The sequence below is a fragment of the Phocoena sinus genome, chromosome 3 (genome assembly GCF_008692025.1).
Source record: "Phocoena sinus isolate mPhoSin1 chromosome 3, mPhoSin1.pri, whole genome shotgun sequence".
NCBI classification, from domain to species: domain Eukaryota; kingdom Metazoa; phylum Chordata; class Mammalia; order Artiodactyla; family Phocoenidae; genus Phocoena; species Phocoena sinus.
In genome coordinates this window covers 3,069,140-3,081,847 of record NC_045765.1, presented here as the reverse complement: position 1 = coordinate 3,081,847, position 12,708 = coordinate 3,069,140, and the positions used below count along the sequence as shown (strand labels likewise).

The 12,708-nt window shown below is 49.5% G+C and overlaps 1 protein-coding gene across 1 annotated transcript in view; it reads left to right on the top strand.

Moving 5' to 3' along the window:
- ZFR2 (zinc finger RNA binding protein 2) overlaps window positions 1–12,708 on the top strand; it is a 44,669-nt gene that overhangs the window by 116 nt on the left and 31,845 nt on the right. The gene's annotated exons all lie outside the window — the stretch shown is intronic.

The window sequence follows — 12,708 nt, the reverse complement described above, 5'->3', positions numbered from 1 at the left end:
CCCGAGTTGTAACTGTCGGGGAGAGCAGAGGGGCTCCTGACGTGGGAGAGGGTTCTGGGCTTGTCGCGGGGATGGACCTGAGGGGGCGCCGAGATCTGACGAGAGGTGGGGCTGCCTGGGAGGGTACCTGGCCGGACTTGGGGAGGGGAAAGGGCCAAGGACGGAGGGTGGGGAGGTCAAGCCTCCTGACTTGGGGTGGGGGTGGGGAGAAGACAGAGATCTGGGAGTGCACCTGGCGGGGCAGAGGGTGGAGCAGAGACCTCGGGGAGGGGAGGGAGAGCGGAGTGGAGATGGGAGGGAAGACAGCCCTGGAGGGGTTCCTGGCCAGGCAGGGGGATGTGGGGTTTGGAGGTAAGAACCCTGATGGGGGGAGGGGGTGTTAGAGAACACGGAGACCTGAGAGGGTGACGGGGGGAGAGGCAGAGGCATGGGGGAGGGGGATAGAGCCCTGACTGGAGGGGCGGGCAGAGACTTGATGGCGTAGCGGTCTTGACCTGAGTGAAGTCCTGAGACCCAATAGGAGAGTGGGCACCTGGGGCTTCCTGGGGAGGGAGAACAGTAAGGAAGGGTAGAGGGACCTGGAAACTCAGTGGAGGAGGCGACTGGATATTTTAAGATCTCCTGGTAGACAGGGGCCTAGGGAAGAGCCAGGAATGGGGGTGGGCAGGGATGGGAAGCAGCCTGGGGAAGGAGGGCTCTGTGGGTAGAGACACATGGGTGTGTCTGTACCCCAAATGTACACATGCACATCATTCTCCAGGGCTTCTTCTTGGAGCCTGTCTGCGGTCTCAGTCCTTCAACCTGGCACTCCAGACCAGGTCCCAGGCGGGGACGCAGGCAGAGCGGGCATCCCTGGGGGAAGGTGCTCCCCTACCCACTTTCCTTTGTCGCCCTGGTGTCACTTGCCAACTGGTAGCCTGGCTGAACCTCCTCCTGGGCCAGTTTCTCACAGACTGGATTCAAACCGCCCCTTAGATAACTGAGCGACAGGTGCCTGCTGCCCCACAGGCCTGTTAGGGTTGTTTCATGCTCTCATTCAGCACGTTGAAAATAGGTAAGGCTAGTGGAAAGTTAGTGTCCACCCCTCCCTCAACCCCGTTGTTGTGGTGCTGCTGTGTTCTTTCCTGTGGGATCAGGAGGAATTCGGTCAGGCCTTGGAACCAGGGGTTGCGGAAGTTGAGAGAGCTCTTCCTGCTTTCTGTATCCAGAGTGGTCTGAAAGGTGTAGTGTTGGCTGGTCAGGGAAAGAATGGCTACAGAGTGTTACATTTTTATGTTATCCTTCCCTGTTTCCATCATCCTTGGTGGTACAGCATTCTTATTGCCAGTGCTTAGTTACAGCAGCAGGACTAGGCTAGGCTGTGAGAGACCACACCCTTTTGGAAATGTTCTGCCCCTCTGCCTGCTTGCTGCCACTGCTTTCTTTCCTTTCTCTCTCCTTTCTCTTTCTCCTTTTCTTTCTCTCTTTCTCCGGTGCATTATTTAGTGAGATGCGGAGAATCACTTGAATGTTAGGTTTTCTATTAAGATTACCTTCCAGAGGAGAAGTTTGAGCACTTAACTGGTAAAACAGGTAATTGCGGGCCTTCAGCAGATGTTTTTGTCATTTACCTGAATTAAGGTACTTAAACACTTTGGCACAACTCTTGTCTGGATTCTGATGACTTAGGTGATACAGTAAACACACATGTGACTAAGGATGTTAAACTACCATGAACTGAATGTCAAATTAGTCAGTGTCTTTAGAATTGTCCCCAAGGGTGTGTGTTATTCCTTGAGAAAGGAGTAGATTTAACTAAATCAAAAACGTAGGAATCGGGCTTCCCTGGTGGCGCAGTGGTTGAGAGTCCGCCTGCCGATGCAGGGGACACGGGTTCGTGCTCCGGTCTGGGAAGATCCCACATGCCGCGGAGCGGCTGGGCCTGTGAGCCATGGCCGCTGGGCCTGCGCGTCCGGAGCCTGTGCTCCGCAACGGGAGAGGCCACAGAAGTGAGAGGCCCACGTACCGCAAAAAACAAAAACAAAAACAAAAAAAAACCATAGGAATCATAGCAAAATCAATTTTAGTCTCAGAAAACCTTGAAACAAGATAATCTGCGTTGTCTGAATAGTTTTAAGTTAACTAGACATTCTCTTTTGGGGGAAACAACTTTTGCTTGAAACCTTCAGCTGCTTTTAAAGTATATATTTCTTACATAATGTGCCATGGAAAAACTGATCAGGTAACAGATTTTGTGAGTACCAACTTTATGGACAAATACTGGACAACAGTATTTACAAAGCCCATTTCATGGATTGCCAAAGCAAAGATGACAGTTTATTTCTTAGAGGAATTTTGCATAGGTTTTTTTGGCTTTTAAAATTGGTAACCATAGCCCTGGATAGTAATATTCCTTACATTGTCATCCATAAATAGGGTTGGAATTGGAACTGTTCTTAAATCGTTGTTCAGTAAGAATCGGATGTACACTTACTCATGAAGTTATAAGAAAAGTTTGTAATTACTTGTAAATAATGATGATTTTCATTTATTTTACTTTAGGTGGTCTTTTAAATCTCATAAAGCTTTTTTAGACTTAGAGTTAGTGCTGCACGTGTTCAGAATTAAGGATTAATCCCATGTGGAAAATTGAATCTGACAGTGTGTTTAATTAGCACTGAATGCAGTTTTCAGGTGTGAGGCTGAGAGCCGCTCAAGAAATCCAGCAGAGTTCTGTGTGAGTTAAGTCGAGTTGGTAATGAAAGCACTGAGAGCTCGGAGCTGTACGGTGGATGTCCCCGGGGGTGGAATGTGACAGGCAGGCCAGATCTACTGTAATATTTCCCTTTTCTAGCAGTTTTGTCAAAATACTACCCATCTAGTGTAGCTGGCTACCTCTACCTTTGCATCCTTGTTAAACCTAAGTAAGACAGCTACTGGGTTTTGGTGTAATACTTGATTTCCCATCAGGAGAAGTTCTATTTTAATAAGCTTTTGGCATAAATGTTAATAGCCGCATTCCTTCATCTGGAGAATATCAGGAAGTTGGAAGCCTGATTGGAACCCCATCAAACTCTGTTAGTGGTGGATAACAATATGAAGTGCTGGTTACTGATTCTCTGTATTGAATAAGTCCCAAGCACTTGATATCTCTTCCAGTCCTCACAGTAATCCCGTGAGCTAGGTATTAATGATACCCATTTTGCTGATAAGGAAACGAAGCTCGGGGTGCAGTAACTGGTGTAGGATCCCCAGGGTGGTGAGTGGTGGTGTCTGGCTAGGAATGAGGGCTGCCTGGCTCCCAGGCCGTGCCTTTGCCCCATGGTAGGGCATGCCCGAGCCTGGGGAGGTGCTCGTGGTGGCAGACCTAGCCTGATGCAGCTGCTCAGCAGTGGGGCCTGCTGGCAGAGACTGGTTCCGCCATTCTTTATGCTGTCACCTGGATCCTGCCCCTTTCATTTGGGTCCTAGTCAGATTGTGGTTTAGGGCCGCATTCTTCAGACCTTGCAAAATTACTTGCTCTGGAGTGGGGAGGCCGAGGAAGTATCTGGTCCAGTGTCATGGGGATGGTAATGATAACCCAAGCCATGTCTCTCAATAATCTCTTCCAGAGGCAACAGATAGCTTGGGAAAGGCAACAGAGCCCACGTCAGCCATGGGGGGCAGCATAGGCAGCCCCAGTGCTGCCAGATGAAAAATCACCCATTAACACCACCCAGGTAGGAGACTGCTGCCCTGTCAGGTATGGCTACGACCAGATTCAGAATGGTCCTGGTCATACCCAGGCCAGCCTCTGTTGCCTGCACCCCATGTCTGACCCCCTGGTCTCCAGGCCCTTCCAGAGTGAACGTTACCCTCCAAGGCCTGTCTGTCCCCTGAGCTTAGGTCCCAGAAACACAAGCTGCTAGAGAGAATCTGGTGTCATTGCCTCAGGGACTGGGGTGCACCTGCCACCACACCCAAAAGCAGGAGAGTGGGGCTCGTGGGAACCTGTAGTTGAGTTTGAAGCAGTCCTGACAATGATTGCACCTCAGCAGCACTTCCCGCGTACTCCCCGATGGGATTGACTGGAGGCGGACCCTGGGAAAGCAAGGCACAGGAGTTCTCCTTTTACAGTGTGCCTGCTGTTGTTTTCTTAAAGACCCATCTCAGAAAGGCTCTCAGCTGCAGGCGAGACCTGATTTCAGCATATTTTAAGGAAAACCTTTCAAATGACAGAACTATACTATCTGTGTTCCAACCACACGTACATGAGGTACATTTAAAATTTTTGAAGTGTGGATTTTGAATTTTCATTTTATCCATTTTAGAGCTAAAAGTCAACTCATCAACATCAGAGCATAAGTTAATTCCTAACAGAGATTTTTTTCCTCAACATATTCTGTTTCTGAATTTTTTTAAGTTTTATTTTATATTTTGTCTTTTGTCTGGATCTACCAATGTGTGTATTTAGAATGATCAGAACAAATACATCAAATTTAAAAGCATTTTCAAATGATCCTTTAAAATTCTTTTTTCGTGTGAGTGTAATTGGTGCTCTCTTATGTGGTTTTGGAGGTAAGGAGACAAAGACCACTGATCTGGATGAATAACTGAGCAGTCCTAAAAAGTAAGGGAAACGTGTAGAAAGGGTATTTATAAACCTCGTATTCATTCCTTATTTTATAGTCTATATTTTATATTCATTATTTTATATTCATTCTTTGTTCATTCTTTATTAGTAAATCAAAAGTTTGTGAACCTTCAGATCACGGATTGCAGATGGTCTAGTAAGGAGCAGACACATACATGTGTGAATACCGTCTAAGATAGAGGATAGAGGGTCTGTCAGGGGAGGATCAAAACAGCGTGCGCACCCCACCCTCCCACCTGTCATTGACACATGGCACTGAACCCAGAGTGGCAAGTCTTCCCAGTTTCCCAGAGAACCCACAATAATTCCCTGTCCTACGTGAAATCCCCCAAATTTTAAATAGCAGAACCAAAGTCAGACTGTGAGCCAAATGACACCTGTTTCCACTTTATGACCTTGCTTTCTGTTCTTAGAAGTTTAATCACAGGAGGATAATGTAGAAGACATTATAGATACATTTGATAATTAAAAGGAATAGTATGTATTCCAGCTAGAAGGAGGAGCCCTCCTTTTTGACTGGTTTTAGTCGATTAAGAAGGTCGTGGGGTTTTGCGTGTATGTTAAGAAGATAATACCGGTTTTTGTCTTCATCACGGCTCTGAGCTGTTCAGATAGCTTATTCATCTAAGGTGAGAAACGCTGTCTAATTCAAAACAAAATTAGGAAGCTTTGACAAAACGCAGGGACTTTTTGCTTGTTTCTTTTGTTTTTTTGTATGTCTGTGACACCTTAAATCTGAAGTGTGCTCTTTACTCATAGGGTATTCTAGAATCTTGGTAGGAAAAGCTTTTGGTACCACCCAAGGTCTAACTGGTGGGTAATTGTTCCCTTGTTCTGTCCCTTGTACTGTGGGATCCGCACACCAGCTGGGAACTGACATTCTCTGCCTGTCCTTTTCTCTTATACTTGCGTTAGAGGGTAATTCTAAGCTTGCCAGACTTTTCTAGCTAGAAACTTCATTTGTAAATATTTGGTGGAACGGGACTTTTTTTTTGGTACATATTGTGCTTTGGGCAGGTTTTCTTTCCCCCCAGAGGTAAGTTGCATTTGCAGCACATCACTGTCCGCTTGCATATTTAAATTAACTGTTGACTAAGAATTGAGAATTGCTTCACTTTGGTTCTGTAGCACTTTGGAAACTCACTTTTGTTGACTGAGGTTAACTCCTTGTGAGTTTTGCTCTCTGGGAACAGAAAGAACTATAATGTCTAAGACTCTTGGAATGAATGTTTTTAAAATAGATTTTATTTATTTATTTATTTATTGGCTGTGTTGTGTCTTCCATGGCTGTGCGCGGGGCTTTCTCTAGTTGCCGAGGGCTTCTCATTGCGGTGGCTTCTCTTGTTGCAGAGCACAGGCTCCAGGCACGCAGGCTTCAGTAGTTGTGTCACACGGGCTCAGTAGTTGTGGCGCACGGGCTTAATTGCCTCGCGGCATGTGGGATCTTCCCGGACCAGGGCTGGAACCCATGTCCCCTGCATTAGCAGGCGGATGCTTAACCACTGCGCCACCAGGGAAGCCTGGAATGAATGTTTTTAAAAAAGCCAGTGGCTTCTTTTAAATTTTGAATGTCATTGCTTGAATCAGGGTTGGTGGTTCGACGTCTGTTGTACTTGCTTATGAGAAACTCACACTGGCTGTCTAGTCCCACCTCCCTCTGTTGACACGAGAGGCCCATGTGCTAGACCAGCATAGATGTTGCTGTGGAGGTTTTTCTGCCCCTTAAAGCAGCAGGAGAGGGCTGGAACCACAGATGAGCCCTCTCTGCCCAGAACAGCATTTCACCTATTTGGTTCATGGCAGCAAAAAGGCACGGCCGTATTGATCCTGGTTGGGCGTCCTCTCACTTGCACTGCTTCTGGGGAGGGCGAGTGTACATAATGCTTTCTCTTTAGCTTAACCAGCATGTATCAACAAGATGGCATTCTTAAGCATCTGACCAGCGGGGCTAACTATGCAGCCACCTTCCATGTGAGCACCACGTTCCTTTTCAGAAGGACAGAAGAGAATTCTGGGAGTTCCACTGCCAAACAGAACATGGCTCACCCTCAACGCTCAGGAAACTCCCGTCACGAGTCTCTGGAATCCCTGCCTCGGGAACACCAAGCAGCCCAGTGGCTCTGTCTTGAGGAGCTAGGCTGGCCCTGACTGGGAGCTGGAGACTCCTGACTACATTTTAAAGAAGGCTGCAGATGGGCGTAAGGGAATGAAATTCTCCATCATCTTCCCAAGAGCCCAAGGATTTAGTTCTCCAGATCCCTTTCCAGGATGTCTTCCGGGAGTACCTGGGTCTGAAATGGATATTTAACATGGAGAGTACATATAAGGCTTTCGTGGAAAAAAAAAAAAAAAACTTCTGTTAGAAAAATCAGAATTGTTATGGGAATGAATGTATGGTATGCTGTATGTTTTGAATATAAAACCCTTGTGGGGGGCTTCCCTGGTAGCTCAGTGGTTGAGAGTCCTCCTGCCGATGCAGGGGACACGGGTTCGTGCCCCGGTCCGGGAAGATCCCACATGCCGCGGAGCGGCTGGGCCCGTGAGCCACGGCCGCTGAGCCTGCGTGTCCGGAGCCTGTGCTCCGCAACGGGAGAGGCCACAACAGTGAGAGGCCCGTGTACTGCAAAAAATAACAATAAAATAATAAAACCCTTGTGGGGCTTCCCTGGTGACGCAGTGGTTGAGAGTCCGCCTGCCGATGCAGGGGACATGGGTTCGTTCCCCGGTCCGGGAAGATCCCACATGCCGCGGAGCAGCTGGGCCCGTGAGCCATGGCCGCTGAGCCTGCGCGTCTGGAGCCTGTGCTCCGCCAACGGGAGAGGCCACAATAGTGAGAGGCCCGCGTACCGCAAAAAAAAAAAAAAAAAGCCTTGCGAACTGAAATGCCAAATGAAGTCATCTCTCTGGGTGTATATGTGTGCATGTACCCACAAAATAACAGATGTGATCTTACTGCCAATAAAACGGGTTTGAAAATATCCTCCCTGATGAATGTCTTGAATGCGCATGTTAGCCTTGGGTATCGCCCTTCACAGTGCACCGTCTGAGCTCCGAATGTTCCTCAACCCTGTGAGTAGTCACAGACGCACCTGGGAAACTGAGCTAGGTCAGGATGCCGGAGCCGAGGTTTTCTCCCCATAGCACTGCAAAGTAGGTGATCGTTGAGGTTGCGATTTCCAAGTGCTAGGAACTCAGGTTTAACCCCTCCTTCTGGTTTAGTTTCTGCCATTGGTGGGGGGGGGGGGTGGGGGGTCCTTAGGAGGAGGGTTGATAGATAAGTGGGTGAAGAGCTATGCCCTGGAAGGAAGAGTCCATGATTTAAAAAGAAAACACTATGTAAGGTTTCTCAGCACTGTGGTTCCACAAAAATCTTTCTTCCACTTGATTTTTTTTTCTCATACTCTAAATGTTTTGATTGTGTTTGTGTGCTCACTGAATGATTCTTTGAAAGCAGTCTGCAACAGAGATCATTGTTACAGCAAACCCAGAGTGACTTGTCTTTCCTCCTGACCATCCCTGTGACATTTCATCACCTGCCTGTAGATTCCTCTGATGCGCCCTTCTGAAGTGAGGTCTACACTCAAGGTGCAATGTGTCCTTACGATTGGCCTTTTAGGAGCAAGCAGAGCGTGTACCAGAGAGTTTCCTGGGTCGGGGAATGTGACCTCCCCAGACGAGTCCCTTCCATCTCCAGGCCTCCGTGTCCCCATCGGTTAGGTGACTCACTGAACAAGCTCATATCCCTGGGTCTTGCCAGCCTTGCATTCTCAAATCTTATCTAGACGATGCACCCAAAGAAGCCTGACTCTCCAAAACAAAATTCAGACCAAAAATCCTGCGACCCAAAGACAAGGATGGCAGCCAGGACTTGTGAGTCTGCGTCACACAGATGTGCTTCAGTCCCACTCTTCCTGAGCCAACAGGTGCCGGTGCTTTCTCCCCAGCTTCCCGCCTCAGCTCTTCTCCCTGCCAGGCAGGCGGCACTCACCGGGCCCTTGTTGTCATGGGGACAGTGGCCCTGGGCTTTGTGGTGCAGCGGCACCCTCTCCCTGTGAGCAGCAGGTGACTTCAGACAGCAGCAGCACAAGCTTAGGCCCCTTGCTTGAGGGGAGGCTTCACCGAGAGTAAATGTGTGACTCTGTTCTTCAACAACTACTCCCAACTCCTTGCTCTTGGTCGGGGCTGAGAATTGGTAGCCTGCAGACCATGTTTGATTATCACACCAGCTCTCTTCGGCCCGTGCAGTGGGTTTTTTACTTGCTATATTTGAGTTAGGTGCCAGTATTTTAAAATTGGGAGACTTTCCAAAGATTTCTGGTATCGTTTAAAATGGGAAGATCTGGCCACTCTGGGCTGCGTTGTGAGCTCCTGTGCGAGGCACTGTAGCACATGAGTTCTTGTTTGTCACGACATCCCGAGAGGTAGGTGTTCCCGTTTTACAGGTGAGTAAACTGAGACGAGGAAAGAAGAAGTGACTCGCTCAAGGCCCCGTGGTGAGCCAGAGCCAGGACTGGAAGCCAGGTGGTGTGGCTCCTGTTCCCATGCCAGCTGCTGGAATGTGGCTCTCCTCCCAGTTCCTAAGCCTGAAACCCCTGTGAGCTCTTCCTTGATCTTGATCTTGGTCCTTGGTCCTCATGCAGAACCCTCGTGTCCTCAGCCTCTTCTCTTAACCTTGCTCTAAGGGAGTGTCTCATTTGTACCTGCAGGATTTTCATGCATGGAGGTGACTGACGACAGGGGCCGTCTTGCCACTGAATGAGGATTTATTACATTTTCCGAGAGAAGGGAACACACCACACCACACAGGGGCACGTAAACTTTGCCTTTAATCTCAGCAAATGCTTTTTGCTCTCCCATTCAAGGAGAGATTCTTAAGCTGGGGCCTGTGAGGCCCCAGGTGATTACCGGCAAAGCTGTGCCATTTCCAGGGAGTCACAGCTTTCATCTCATTAGTAAAAGGACCCAGAAAAAGGCTATTAGAAACTGACCTCTTACCAAAGGGAGCCGGAGAAGAGGTGTGGGGACTCTCCCTTCAGACTTGGGGCAGGGAGCCTGGGCGGGAGTGACAGCTTCTGCTGCTGACTCACCTTCCTGCCCCCTACCTTTAAATGTTAGGCTCTAATCCCTGATCCCCAACCCTGGGCACCCCGACCTTGCAGGTCTGAGTTTCTCAGATTGTTCTCTGTGAGGCCGTCCTGGGCGCTGTGGGGTGTGGAGCAGCATCCCTGGCCCCCATCTACTCGATGCCAGGAGCCCCCCAAAGTGACAACCACAGATGTCCTCAATATCACCCCGTTTCCCCTGGGGGCAGGATCACCCCAGGTGAGAACCCCTGCTCTAGATTACCTAGGCTTTGACAACCATATGGGCCATGCCTGAGGAGTCTCTCCCATGAGCTATTTTTTGGTTAGCTCAACTCCTGAAACCTCGATGTGGTAGATTGGTTGCCAAAACACCCCTGTCCTTTATGTTGTTCCTTCTTATATCCACGCCCTTTCCACTGTGACCATGCAGCTCTTCCCATCTAGAAATTATCAATACATCCATTTCCCTGGCCCTCGAGCCTGGGCTTCCTTGTGCTCCTCCTTGGCCCGTAGATTGCAGCGGAAGAGATACTGCCATAGACTGAAGGTTTATACACCCCCCGCCCCGCATTCCTATGTTGAAACCTAACCCCCAAGTTGATGGCATTAGGAGGTGGGGCCTTTTGGAGGTGATTAGGTCATGAGGGTGGGGTCCCTTGTGAATGGGATTAGTACCCTTTGAAAGGGACCTCAGAGAGCTCCCTTACCCCTTGTGCCATTTGAGGACACAGCAAGAAGATGGCTATCTATGAACCGGGACGCAGGCTCTCACCAGATACTGGTCTGCTGGTTCCTTCATCTTGGACTTCCCAGTCTCCAGAACTGAGAAATTTCTGTTGTTTATAAGCCACACAATCTATGGTATTCTGGTGTAACATCTGTTCGAGCTGCCAATCCTGTCCATGCCTGTTCTAAGCGTAGACCTCCAGAGCCTTTGCACACGTCCTCTCCATCTTGGGGGACCCTGCCACATGAAGGGCCCCCAGCTGGACCACTGGAGGAGAAGATACTATCGGGAGGAGGGCTTCAGTGCCCGTTGGACAGCCAGCTGCCCTCCAGAAGTGGAGCTGCCTGCTGCTGACCTCAGATGCAGCCCAGCCCAGCCTACAGAGTTAGGAACAAAATAAACGATGGCTGTTTTAAGCTGGGGATCAGCAAGCCTTTTCCTAAAAGGTCGGAGAGTAAATATTTTCCATTCCAGGGGTGTCTTAGTTCAGGCTGCTGTGAGAAAGTACCACAGACTGGGTGGCTTGTAAACAACAGGAGTTTATTCCTCTGGAGGTCTGCGATCAGGGTGCAGGCAGGGTTGGGTTCTGGTGAGAACCCTCTTTGGGTTGCAGATGCTGACTTCTCACTGTGTCCTCGCCTGGAGGAGAGCGGAGTGGGGAGGCAAGCTCTCCTGTGACTTTTATAAGGGTACTCATCCCATCACGGGGGGCCCCACCCTCATGACCTCATCTAATCCTAGTTACCTCCCAAAGGCCCCACCTCCTAACACCATCACATTGAGGGGTAGGGGTTCAACATAACAATTTTGGGGAGACACAAACATTCAGTCCACAACAGCGGGCTACACTGGGTCTGTTGCAGCTACAGAGCTCGGCCACTATAGGGCAAAAGTGGCTGAAAGCAATACATAAACAGGTGGGCATGGCTATGTGCCATCAAAACTTTATATTTTGACACTGAAATGTGAGTTTTGTATAATTTTCACGTGTCATGAAATAGTACTCTCTTAACTTTCTCCAACCACTTAAAAATGCAAAATTCATTTTTTGCTCATGGGCTGTGCAAAAAACAGGCAGTGGGCAGATATGGCCATACTTGGCCTAGCCGCCTTTTAAATCCCTTCCATTTCTCCCTTTATCCCTTCCGTCTGGGCTCCACTGTGCTGAGCCCTCTCCTGAGAAGGGCACGAGTCCCATGGCACGTGCACCCTCCCCAGCTTGAGGGCATCCACGCTCCACTTCCGCAGAGCTTGCTTAGCTAAATAAAAGCCAGGCAACACGTCATCCTCCCGGACCACAAACAGCTTTGTGTTGCCCTGAGCAGTTACTCAGGTGGGCCTACTGTTCCCTTTGGGGTCACAGCTACCACTTTGACCATAGTCATGAAACGTTTACTTGACTGCTTTGCAAGCCCCGTTTTGGGTGTCTGCAAAGCCCTCGACCACCGGGAGCTGACCTGGCTGAAATTTGCATAGGTGACCTGAAGTGGCCTCTGTGTATCAGCTTTGCCCTCAGCTTCTCCCCTCTACAGCCATCACCACCTGTCTAGTCTGCTCGAGCTGCCATAACAAAACACCACAGACTGAGTGGCCTAAACAATGCATGTATTCGTCACAGTCTGGAAGCTGGACATTCAAGATCCAGGTGCTGGCAGGGTTAGTTTCTCCTGAGGCCTCTCTCCTTGGCCTGCAGATGGCTGCCTTCTTCCTGTGTCCCTGTGTGGTCTTCCCTCTGTGTGGGCATCCCTGGTGTCTCTTCTCATAAGGATACCAGTCCTATAGGATTAGGACCCCACCCTTATGGCCTCATTTAATTCTTTAAAGGCTCTATCTCCAAACACAGTCTTATTGGGGTTAGGGCTTCATGTGAATTTGAGGGGGGGCGGGCACAACTCAGTCCACAGCACCACCTTAGCATCCTGAAACAGGACAGATCTTGTCCTGAGATACCGTGGTGACTCCGGATTGCTTACTGGATAAAACTTGGATTCTGCCTGGCATCCCAGAGTCCCGAGCCCACCATCCAGTCTCCTGTCACCCACCCCTCCTCTGTCCCTCAGCACACAGGGCCATTCCCCTGTCAGCCCCTGTGCTCTTCTCCCTTTCCCACATGTGTGCCAGGCCCTTCTCTCAGCCCAGGGGGCTGCATCTGAGCCCCTCTCTGGAATCCCAGTATTCTTCATAGGTGAGGCCTTTTCAGGCTCTGGGTTGGAGGGGGAGGCTCCTGCTGCCTGCTGGGCTGTCAGCACATCCATACTTCTTCCAGACGGTGTGTCTCTGTCTCC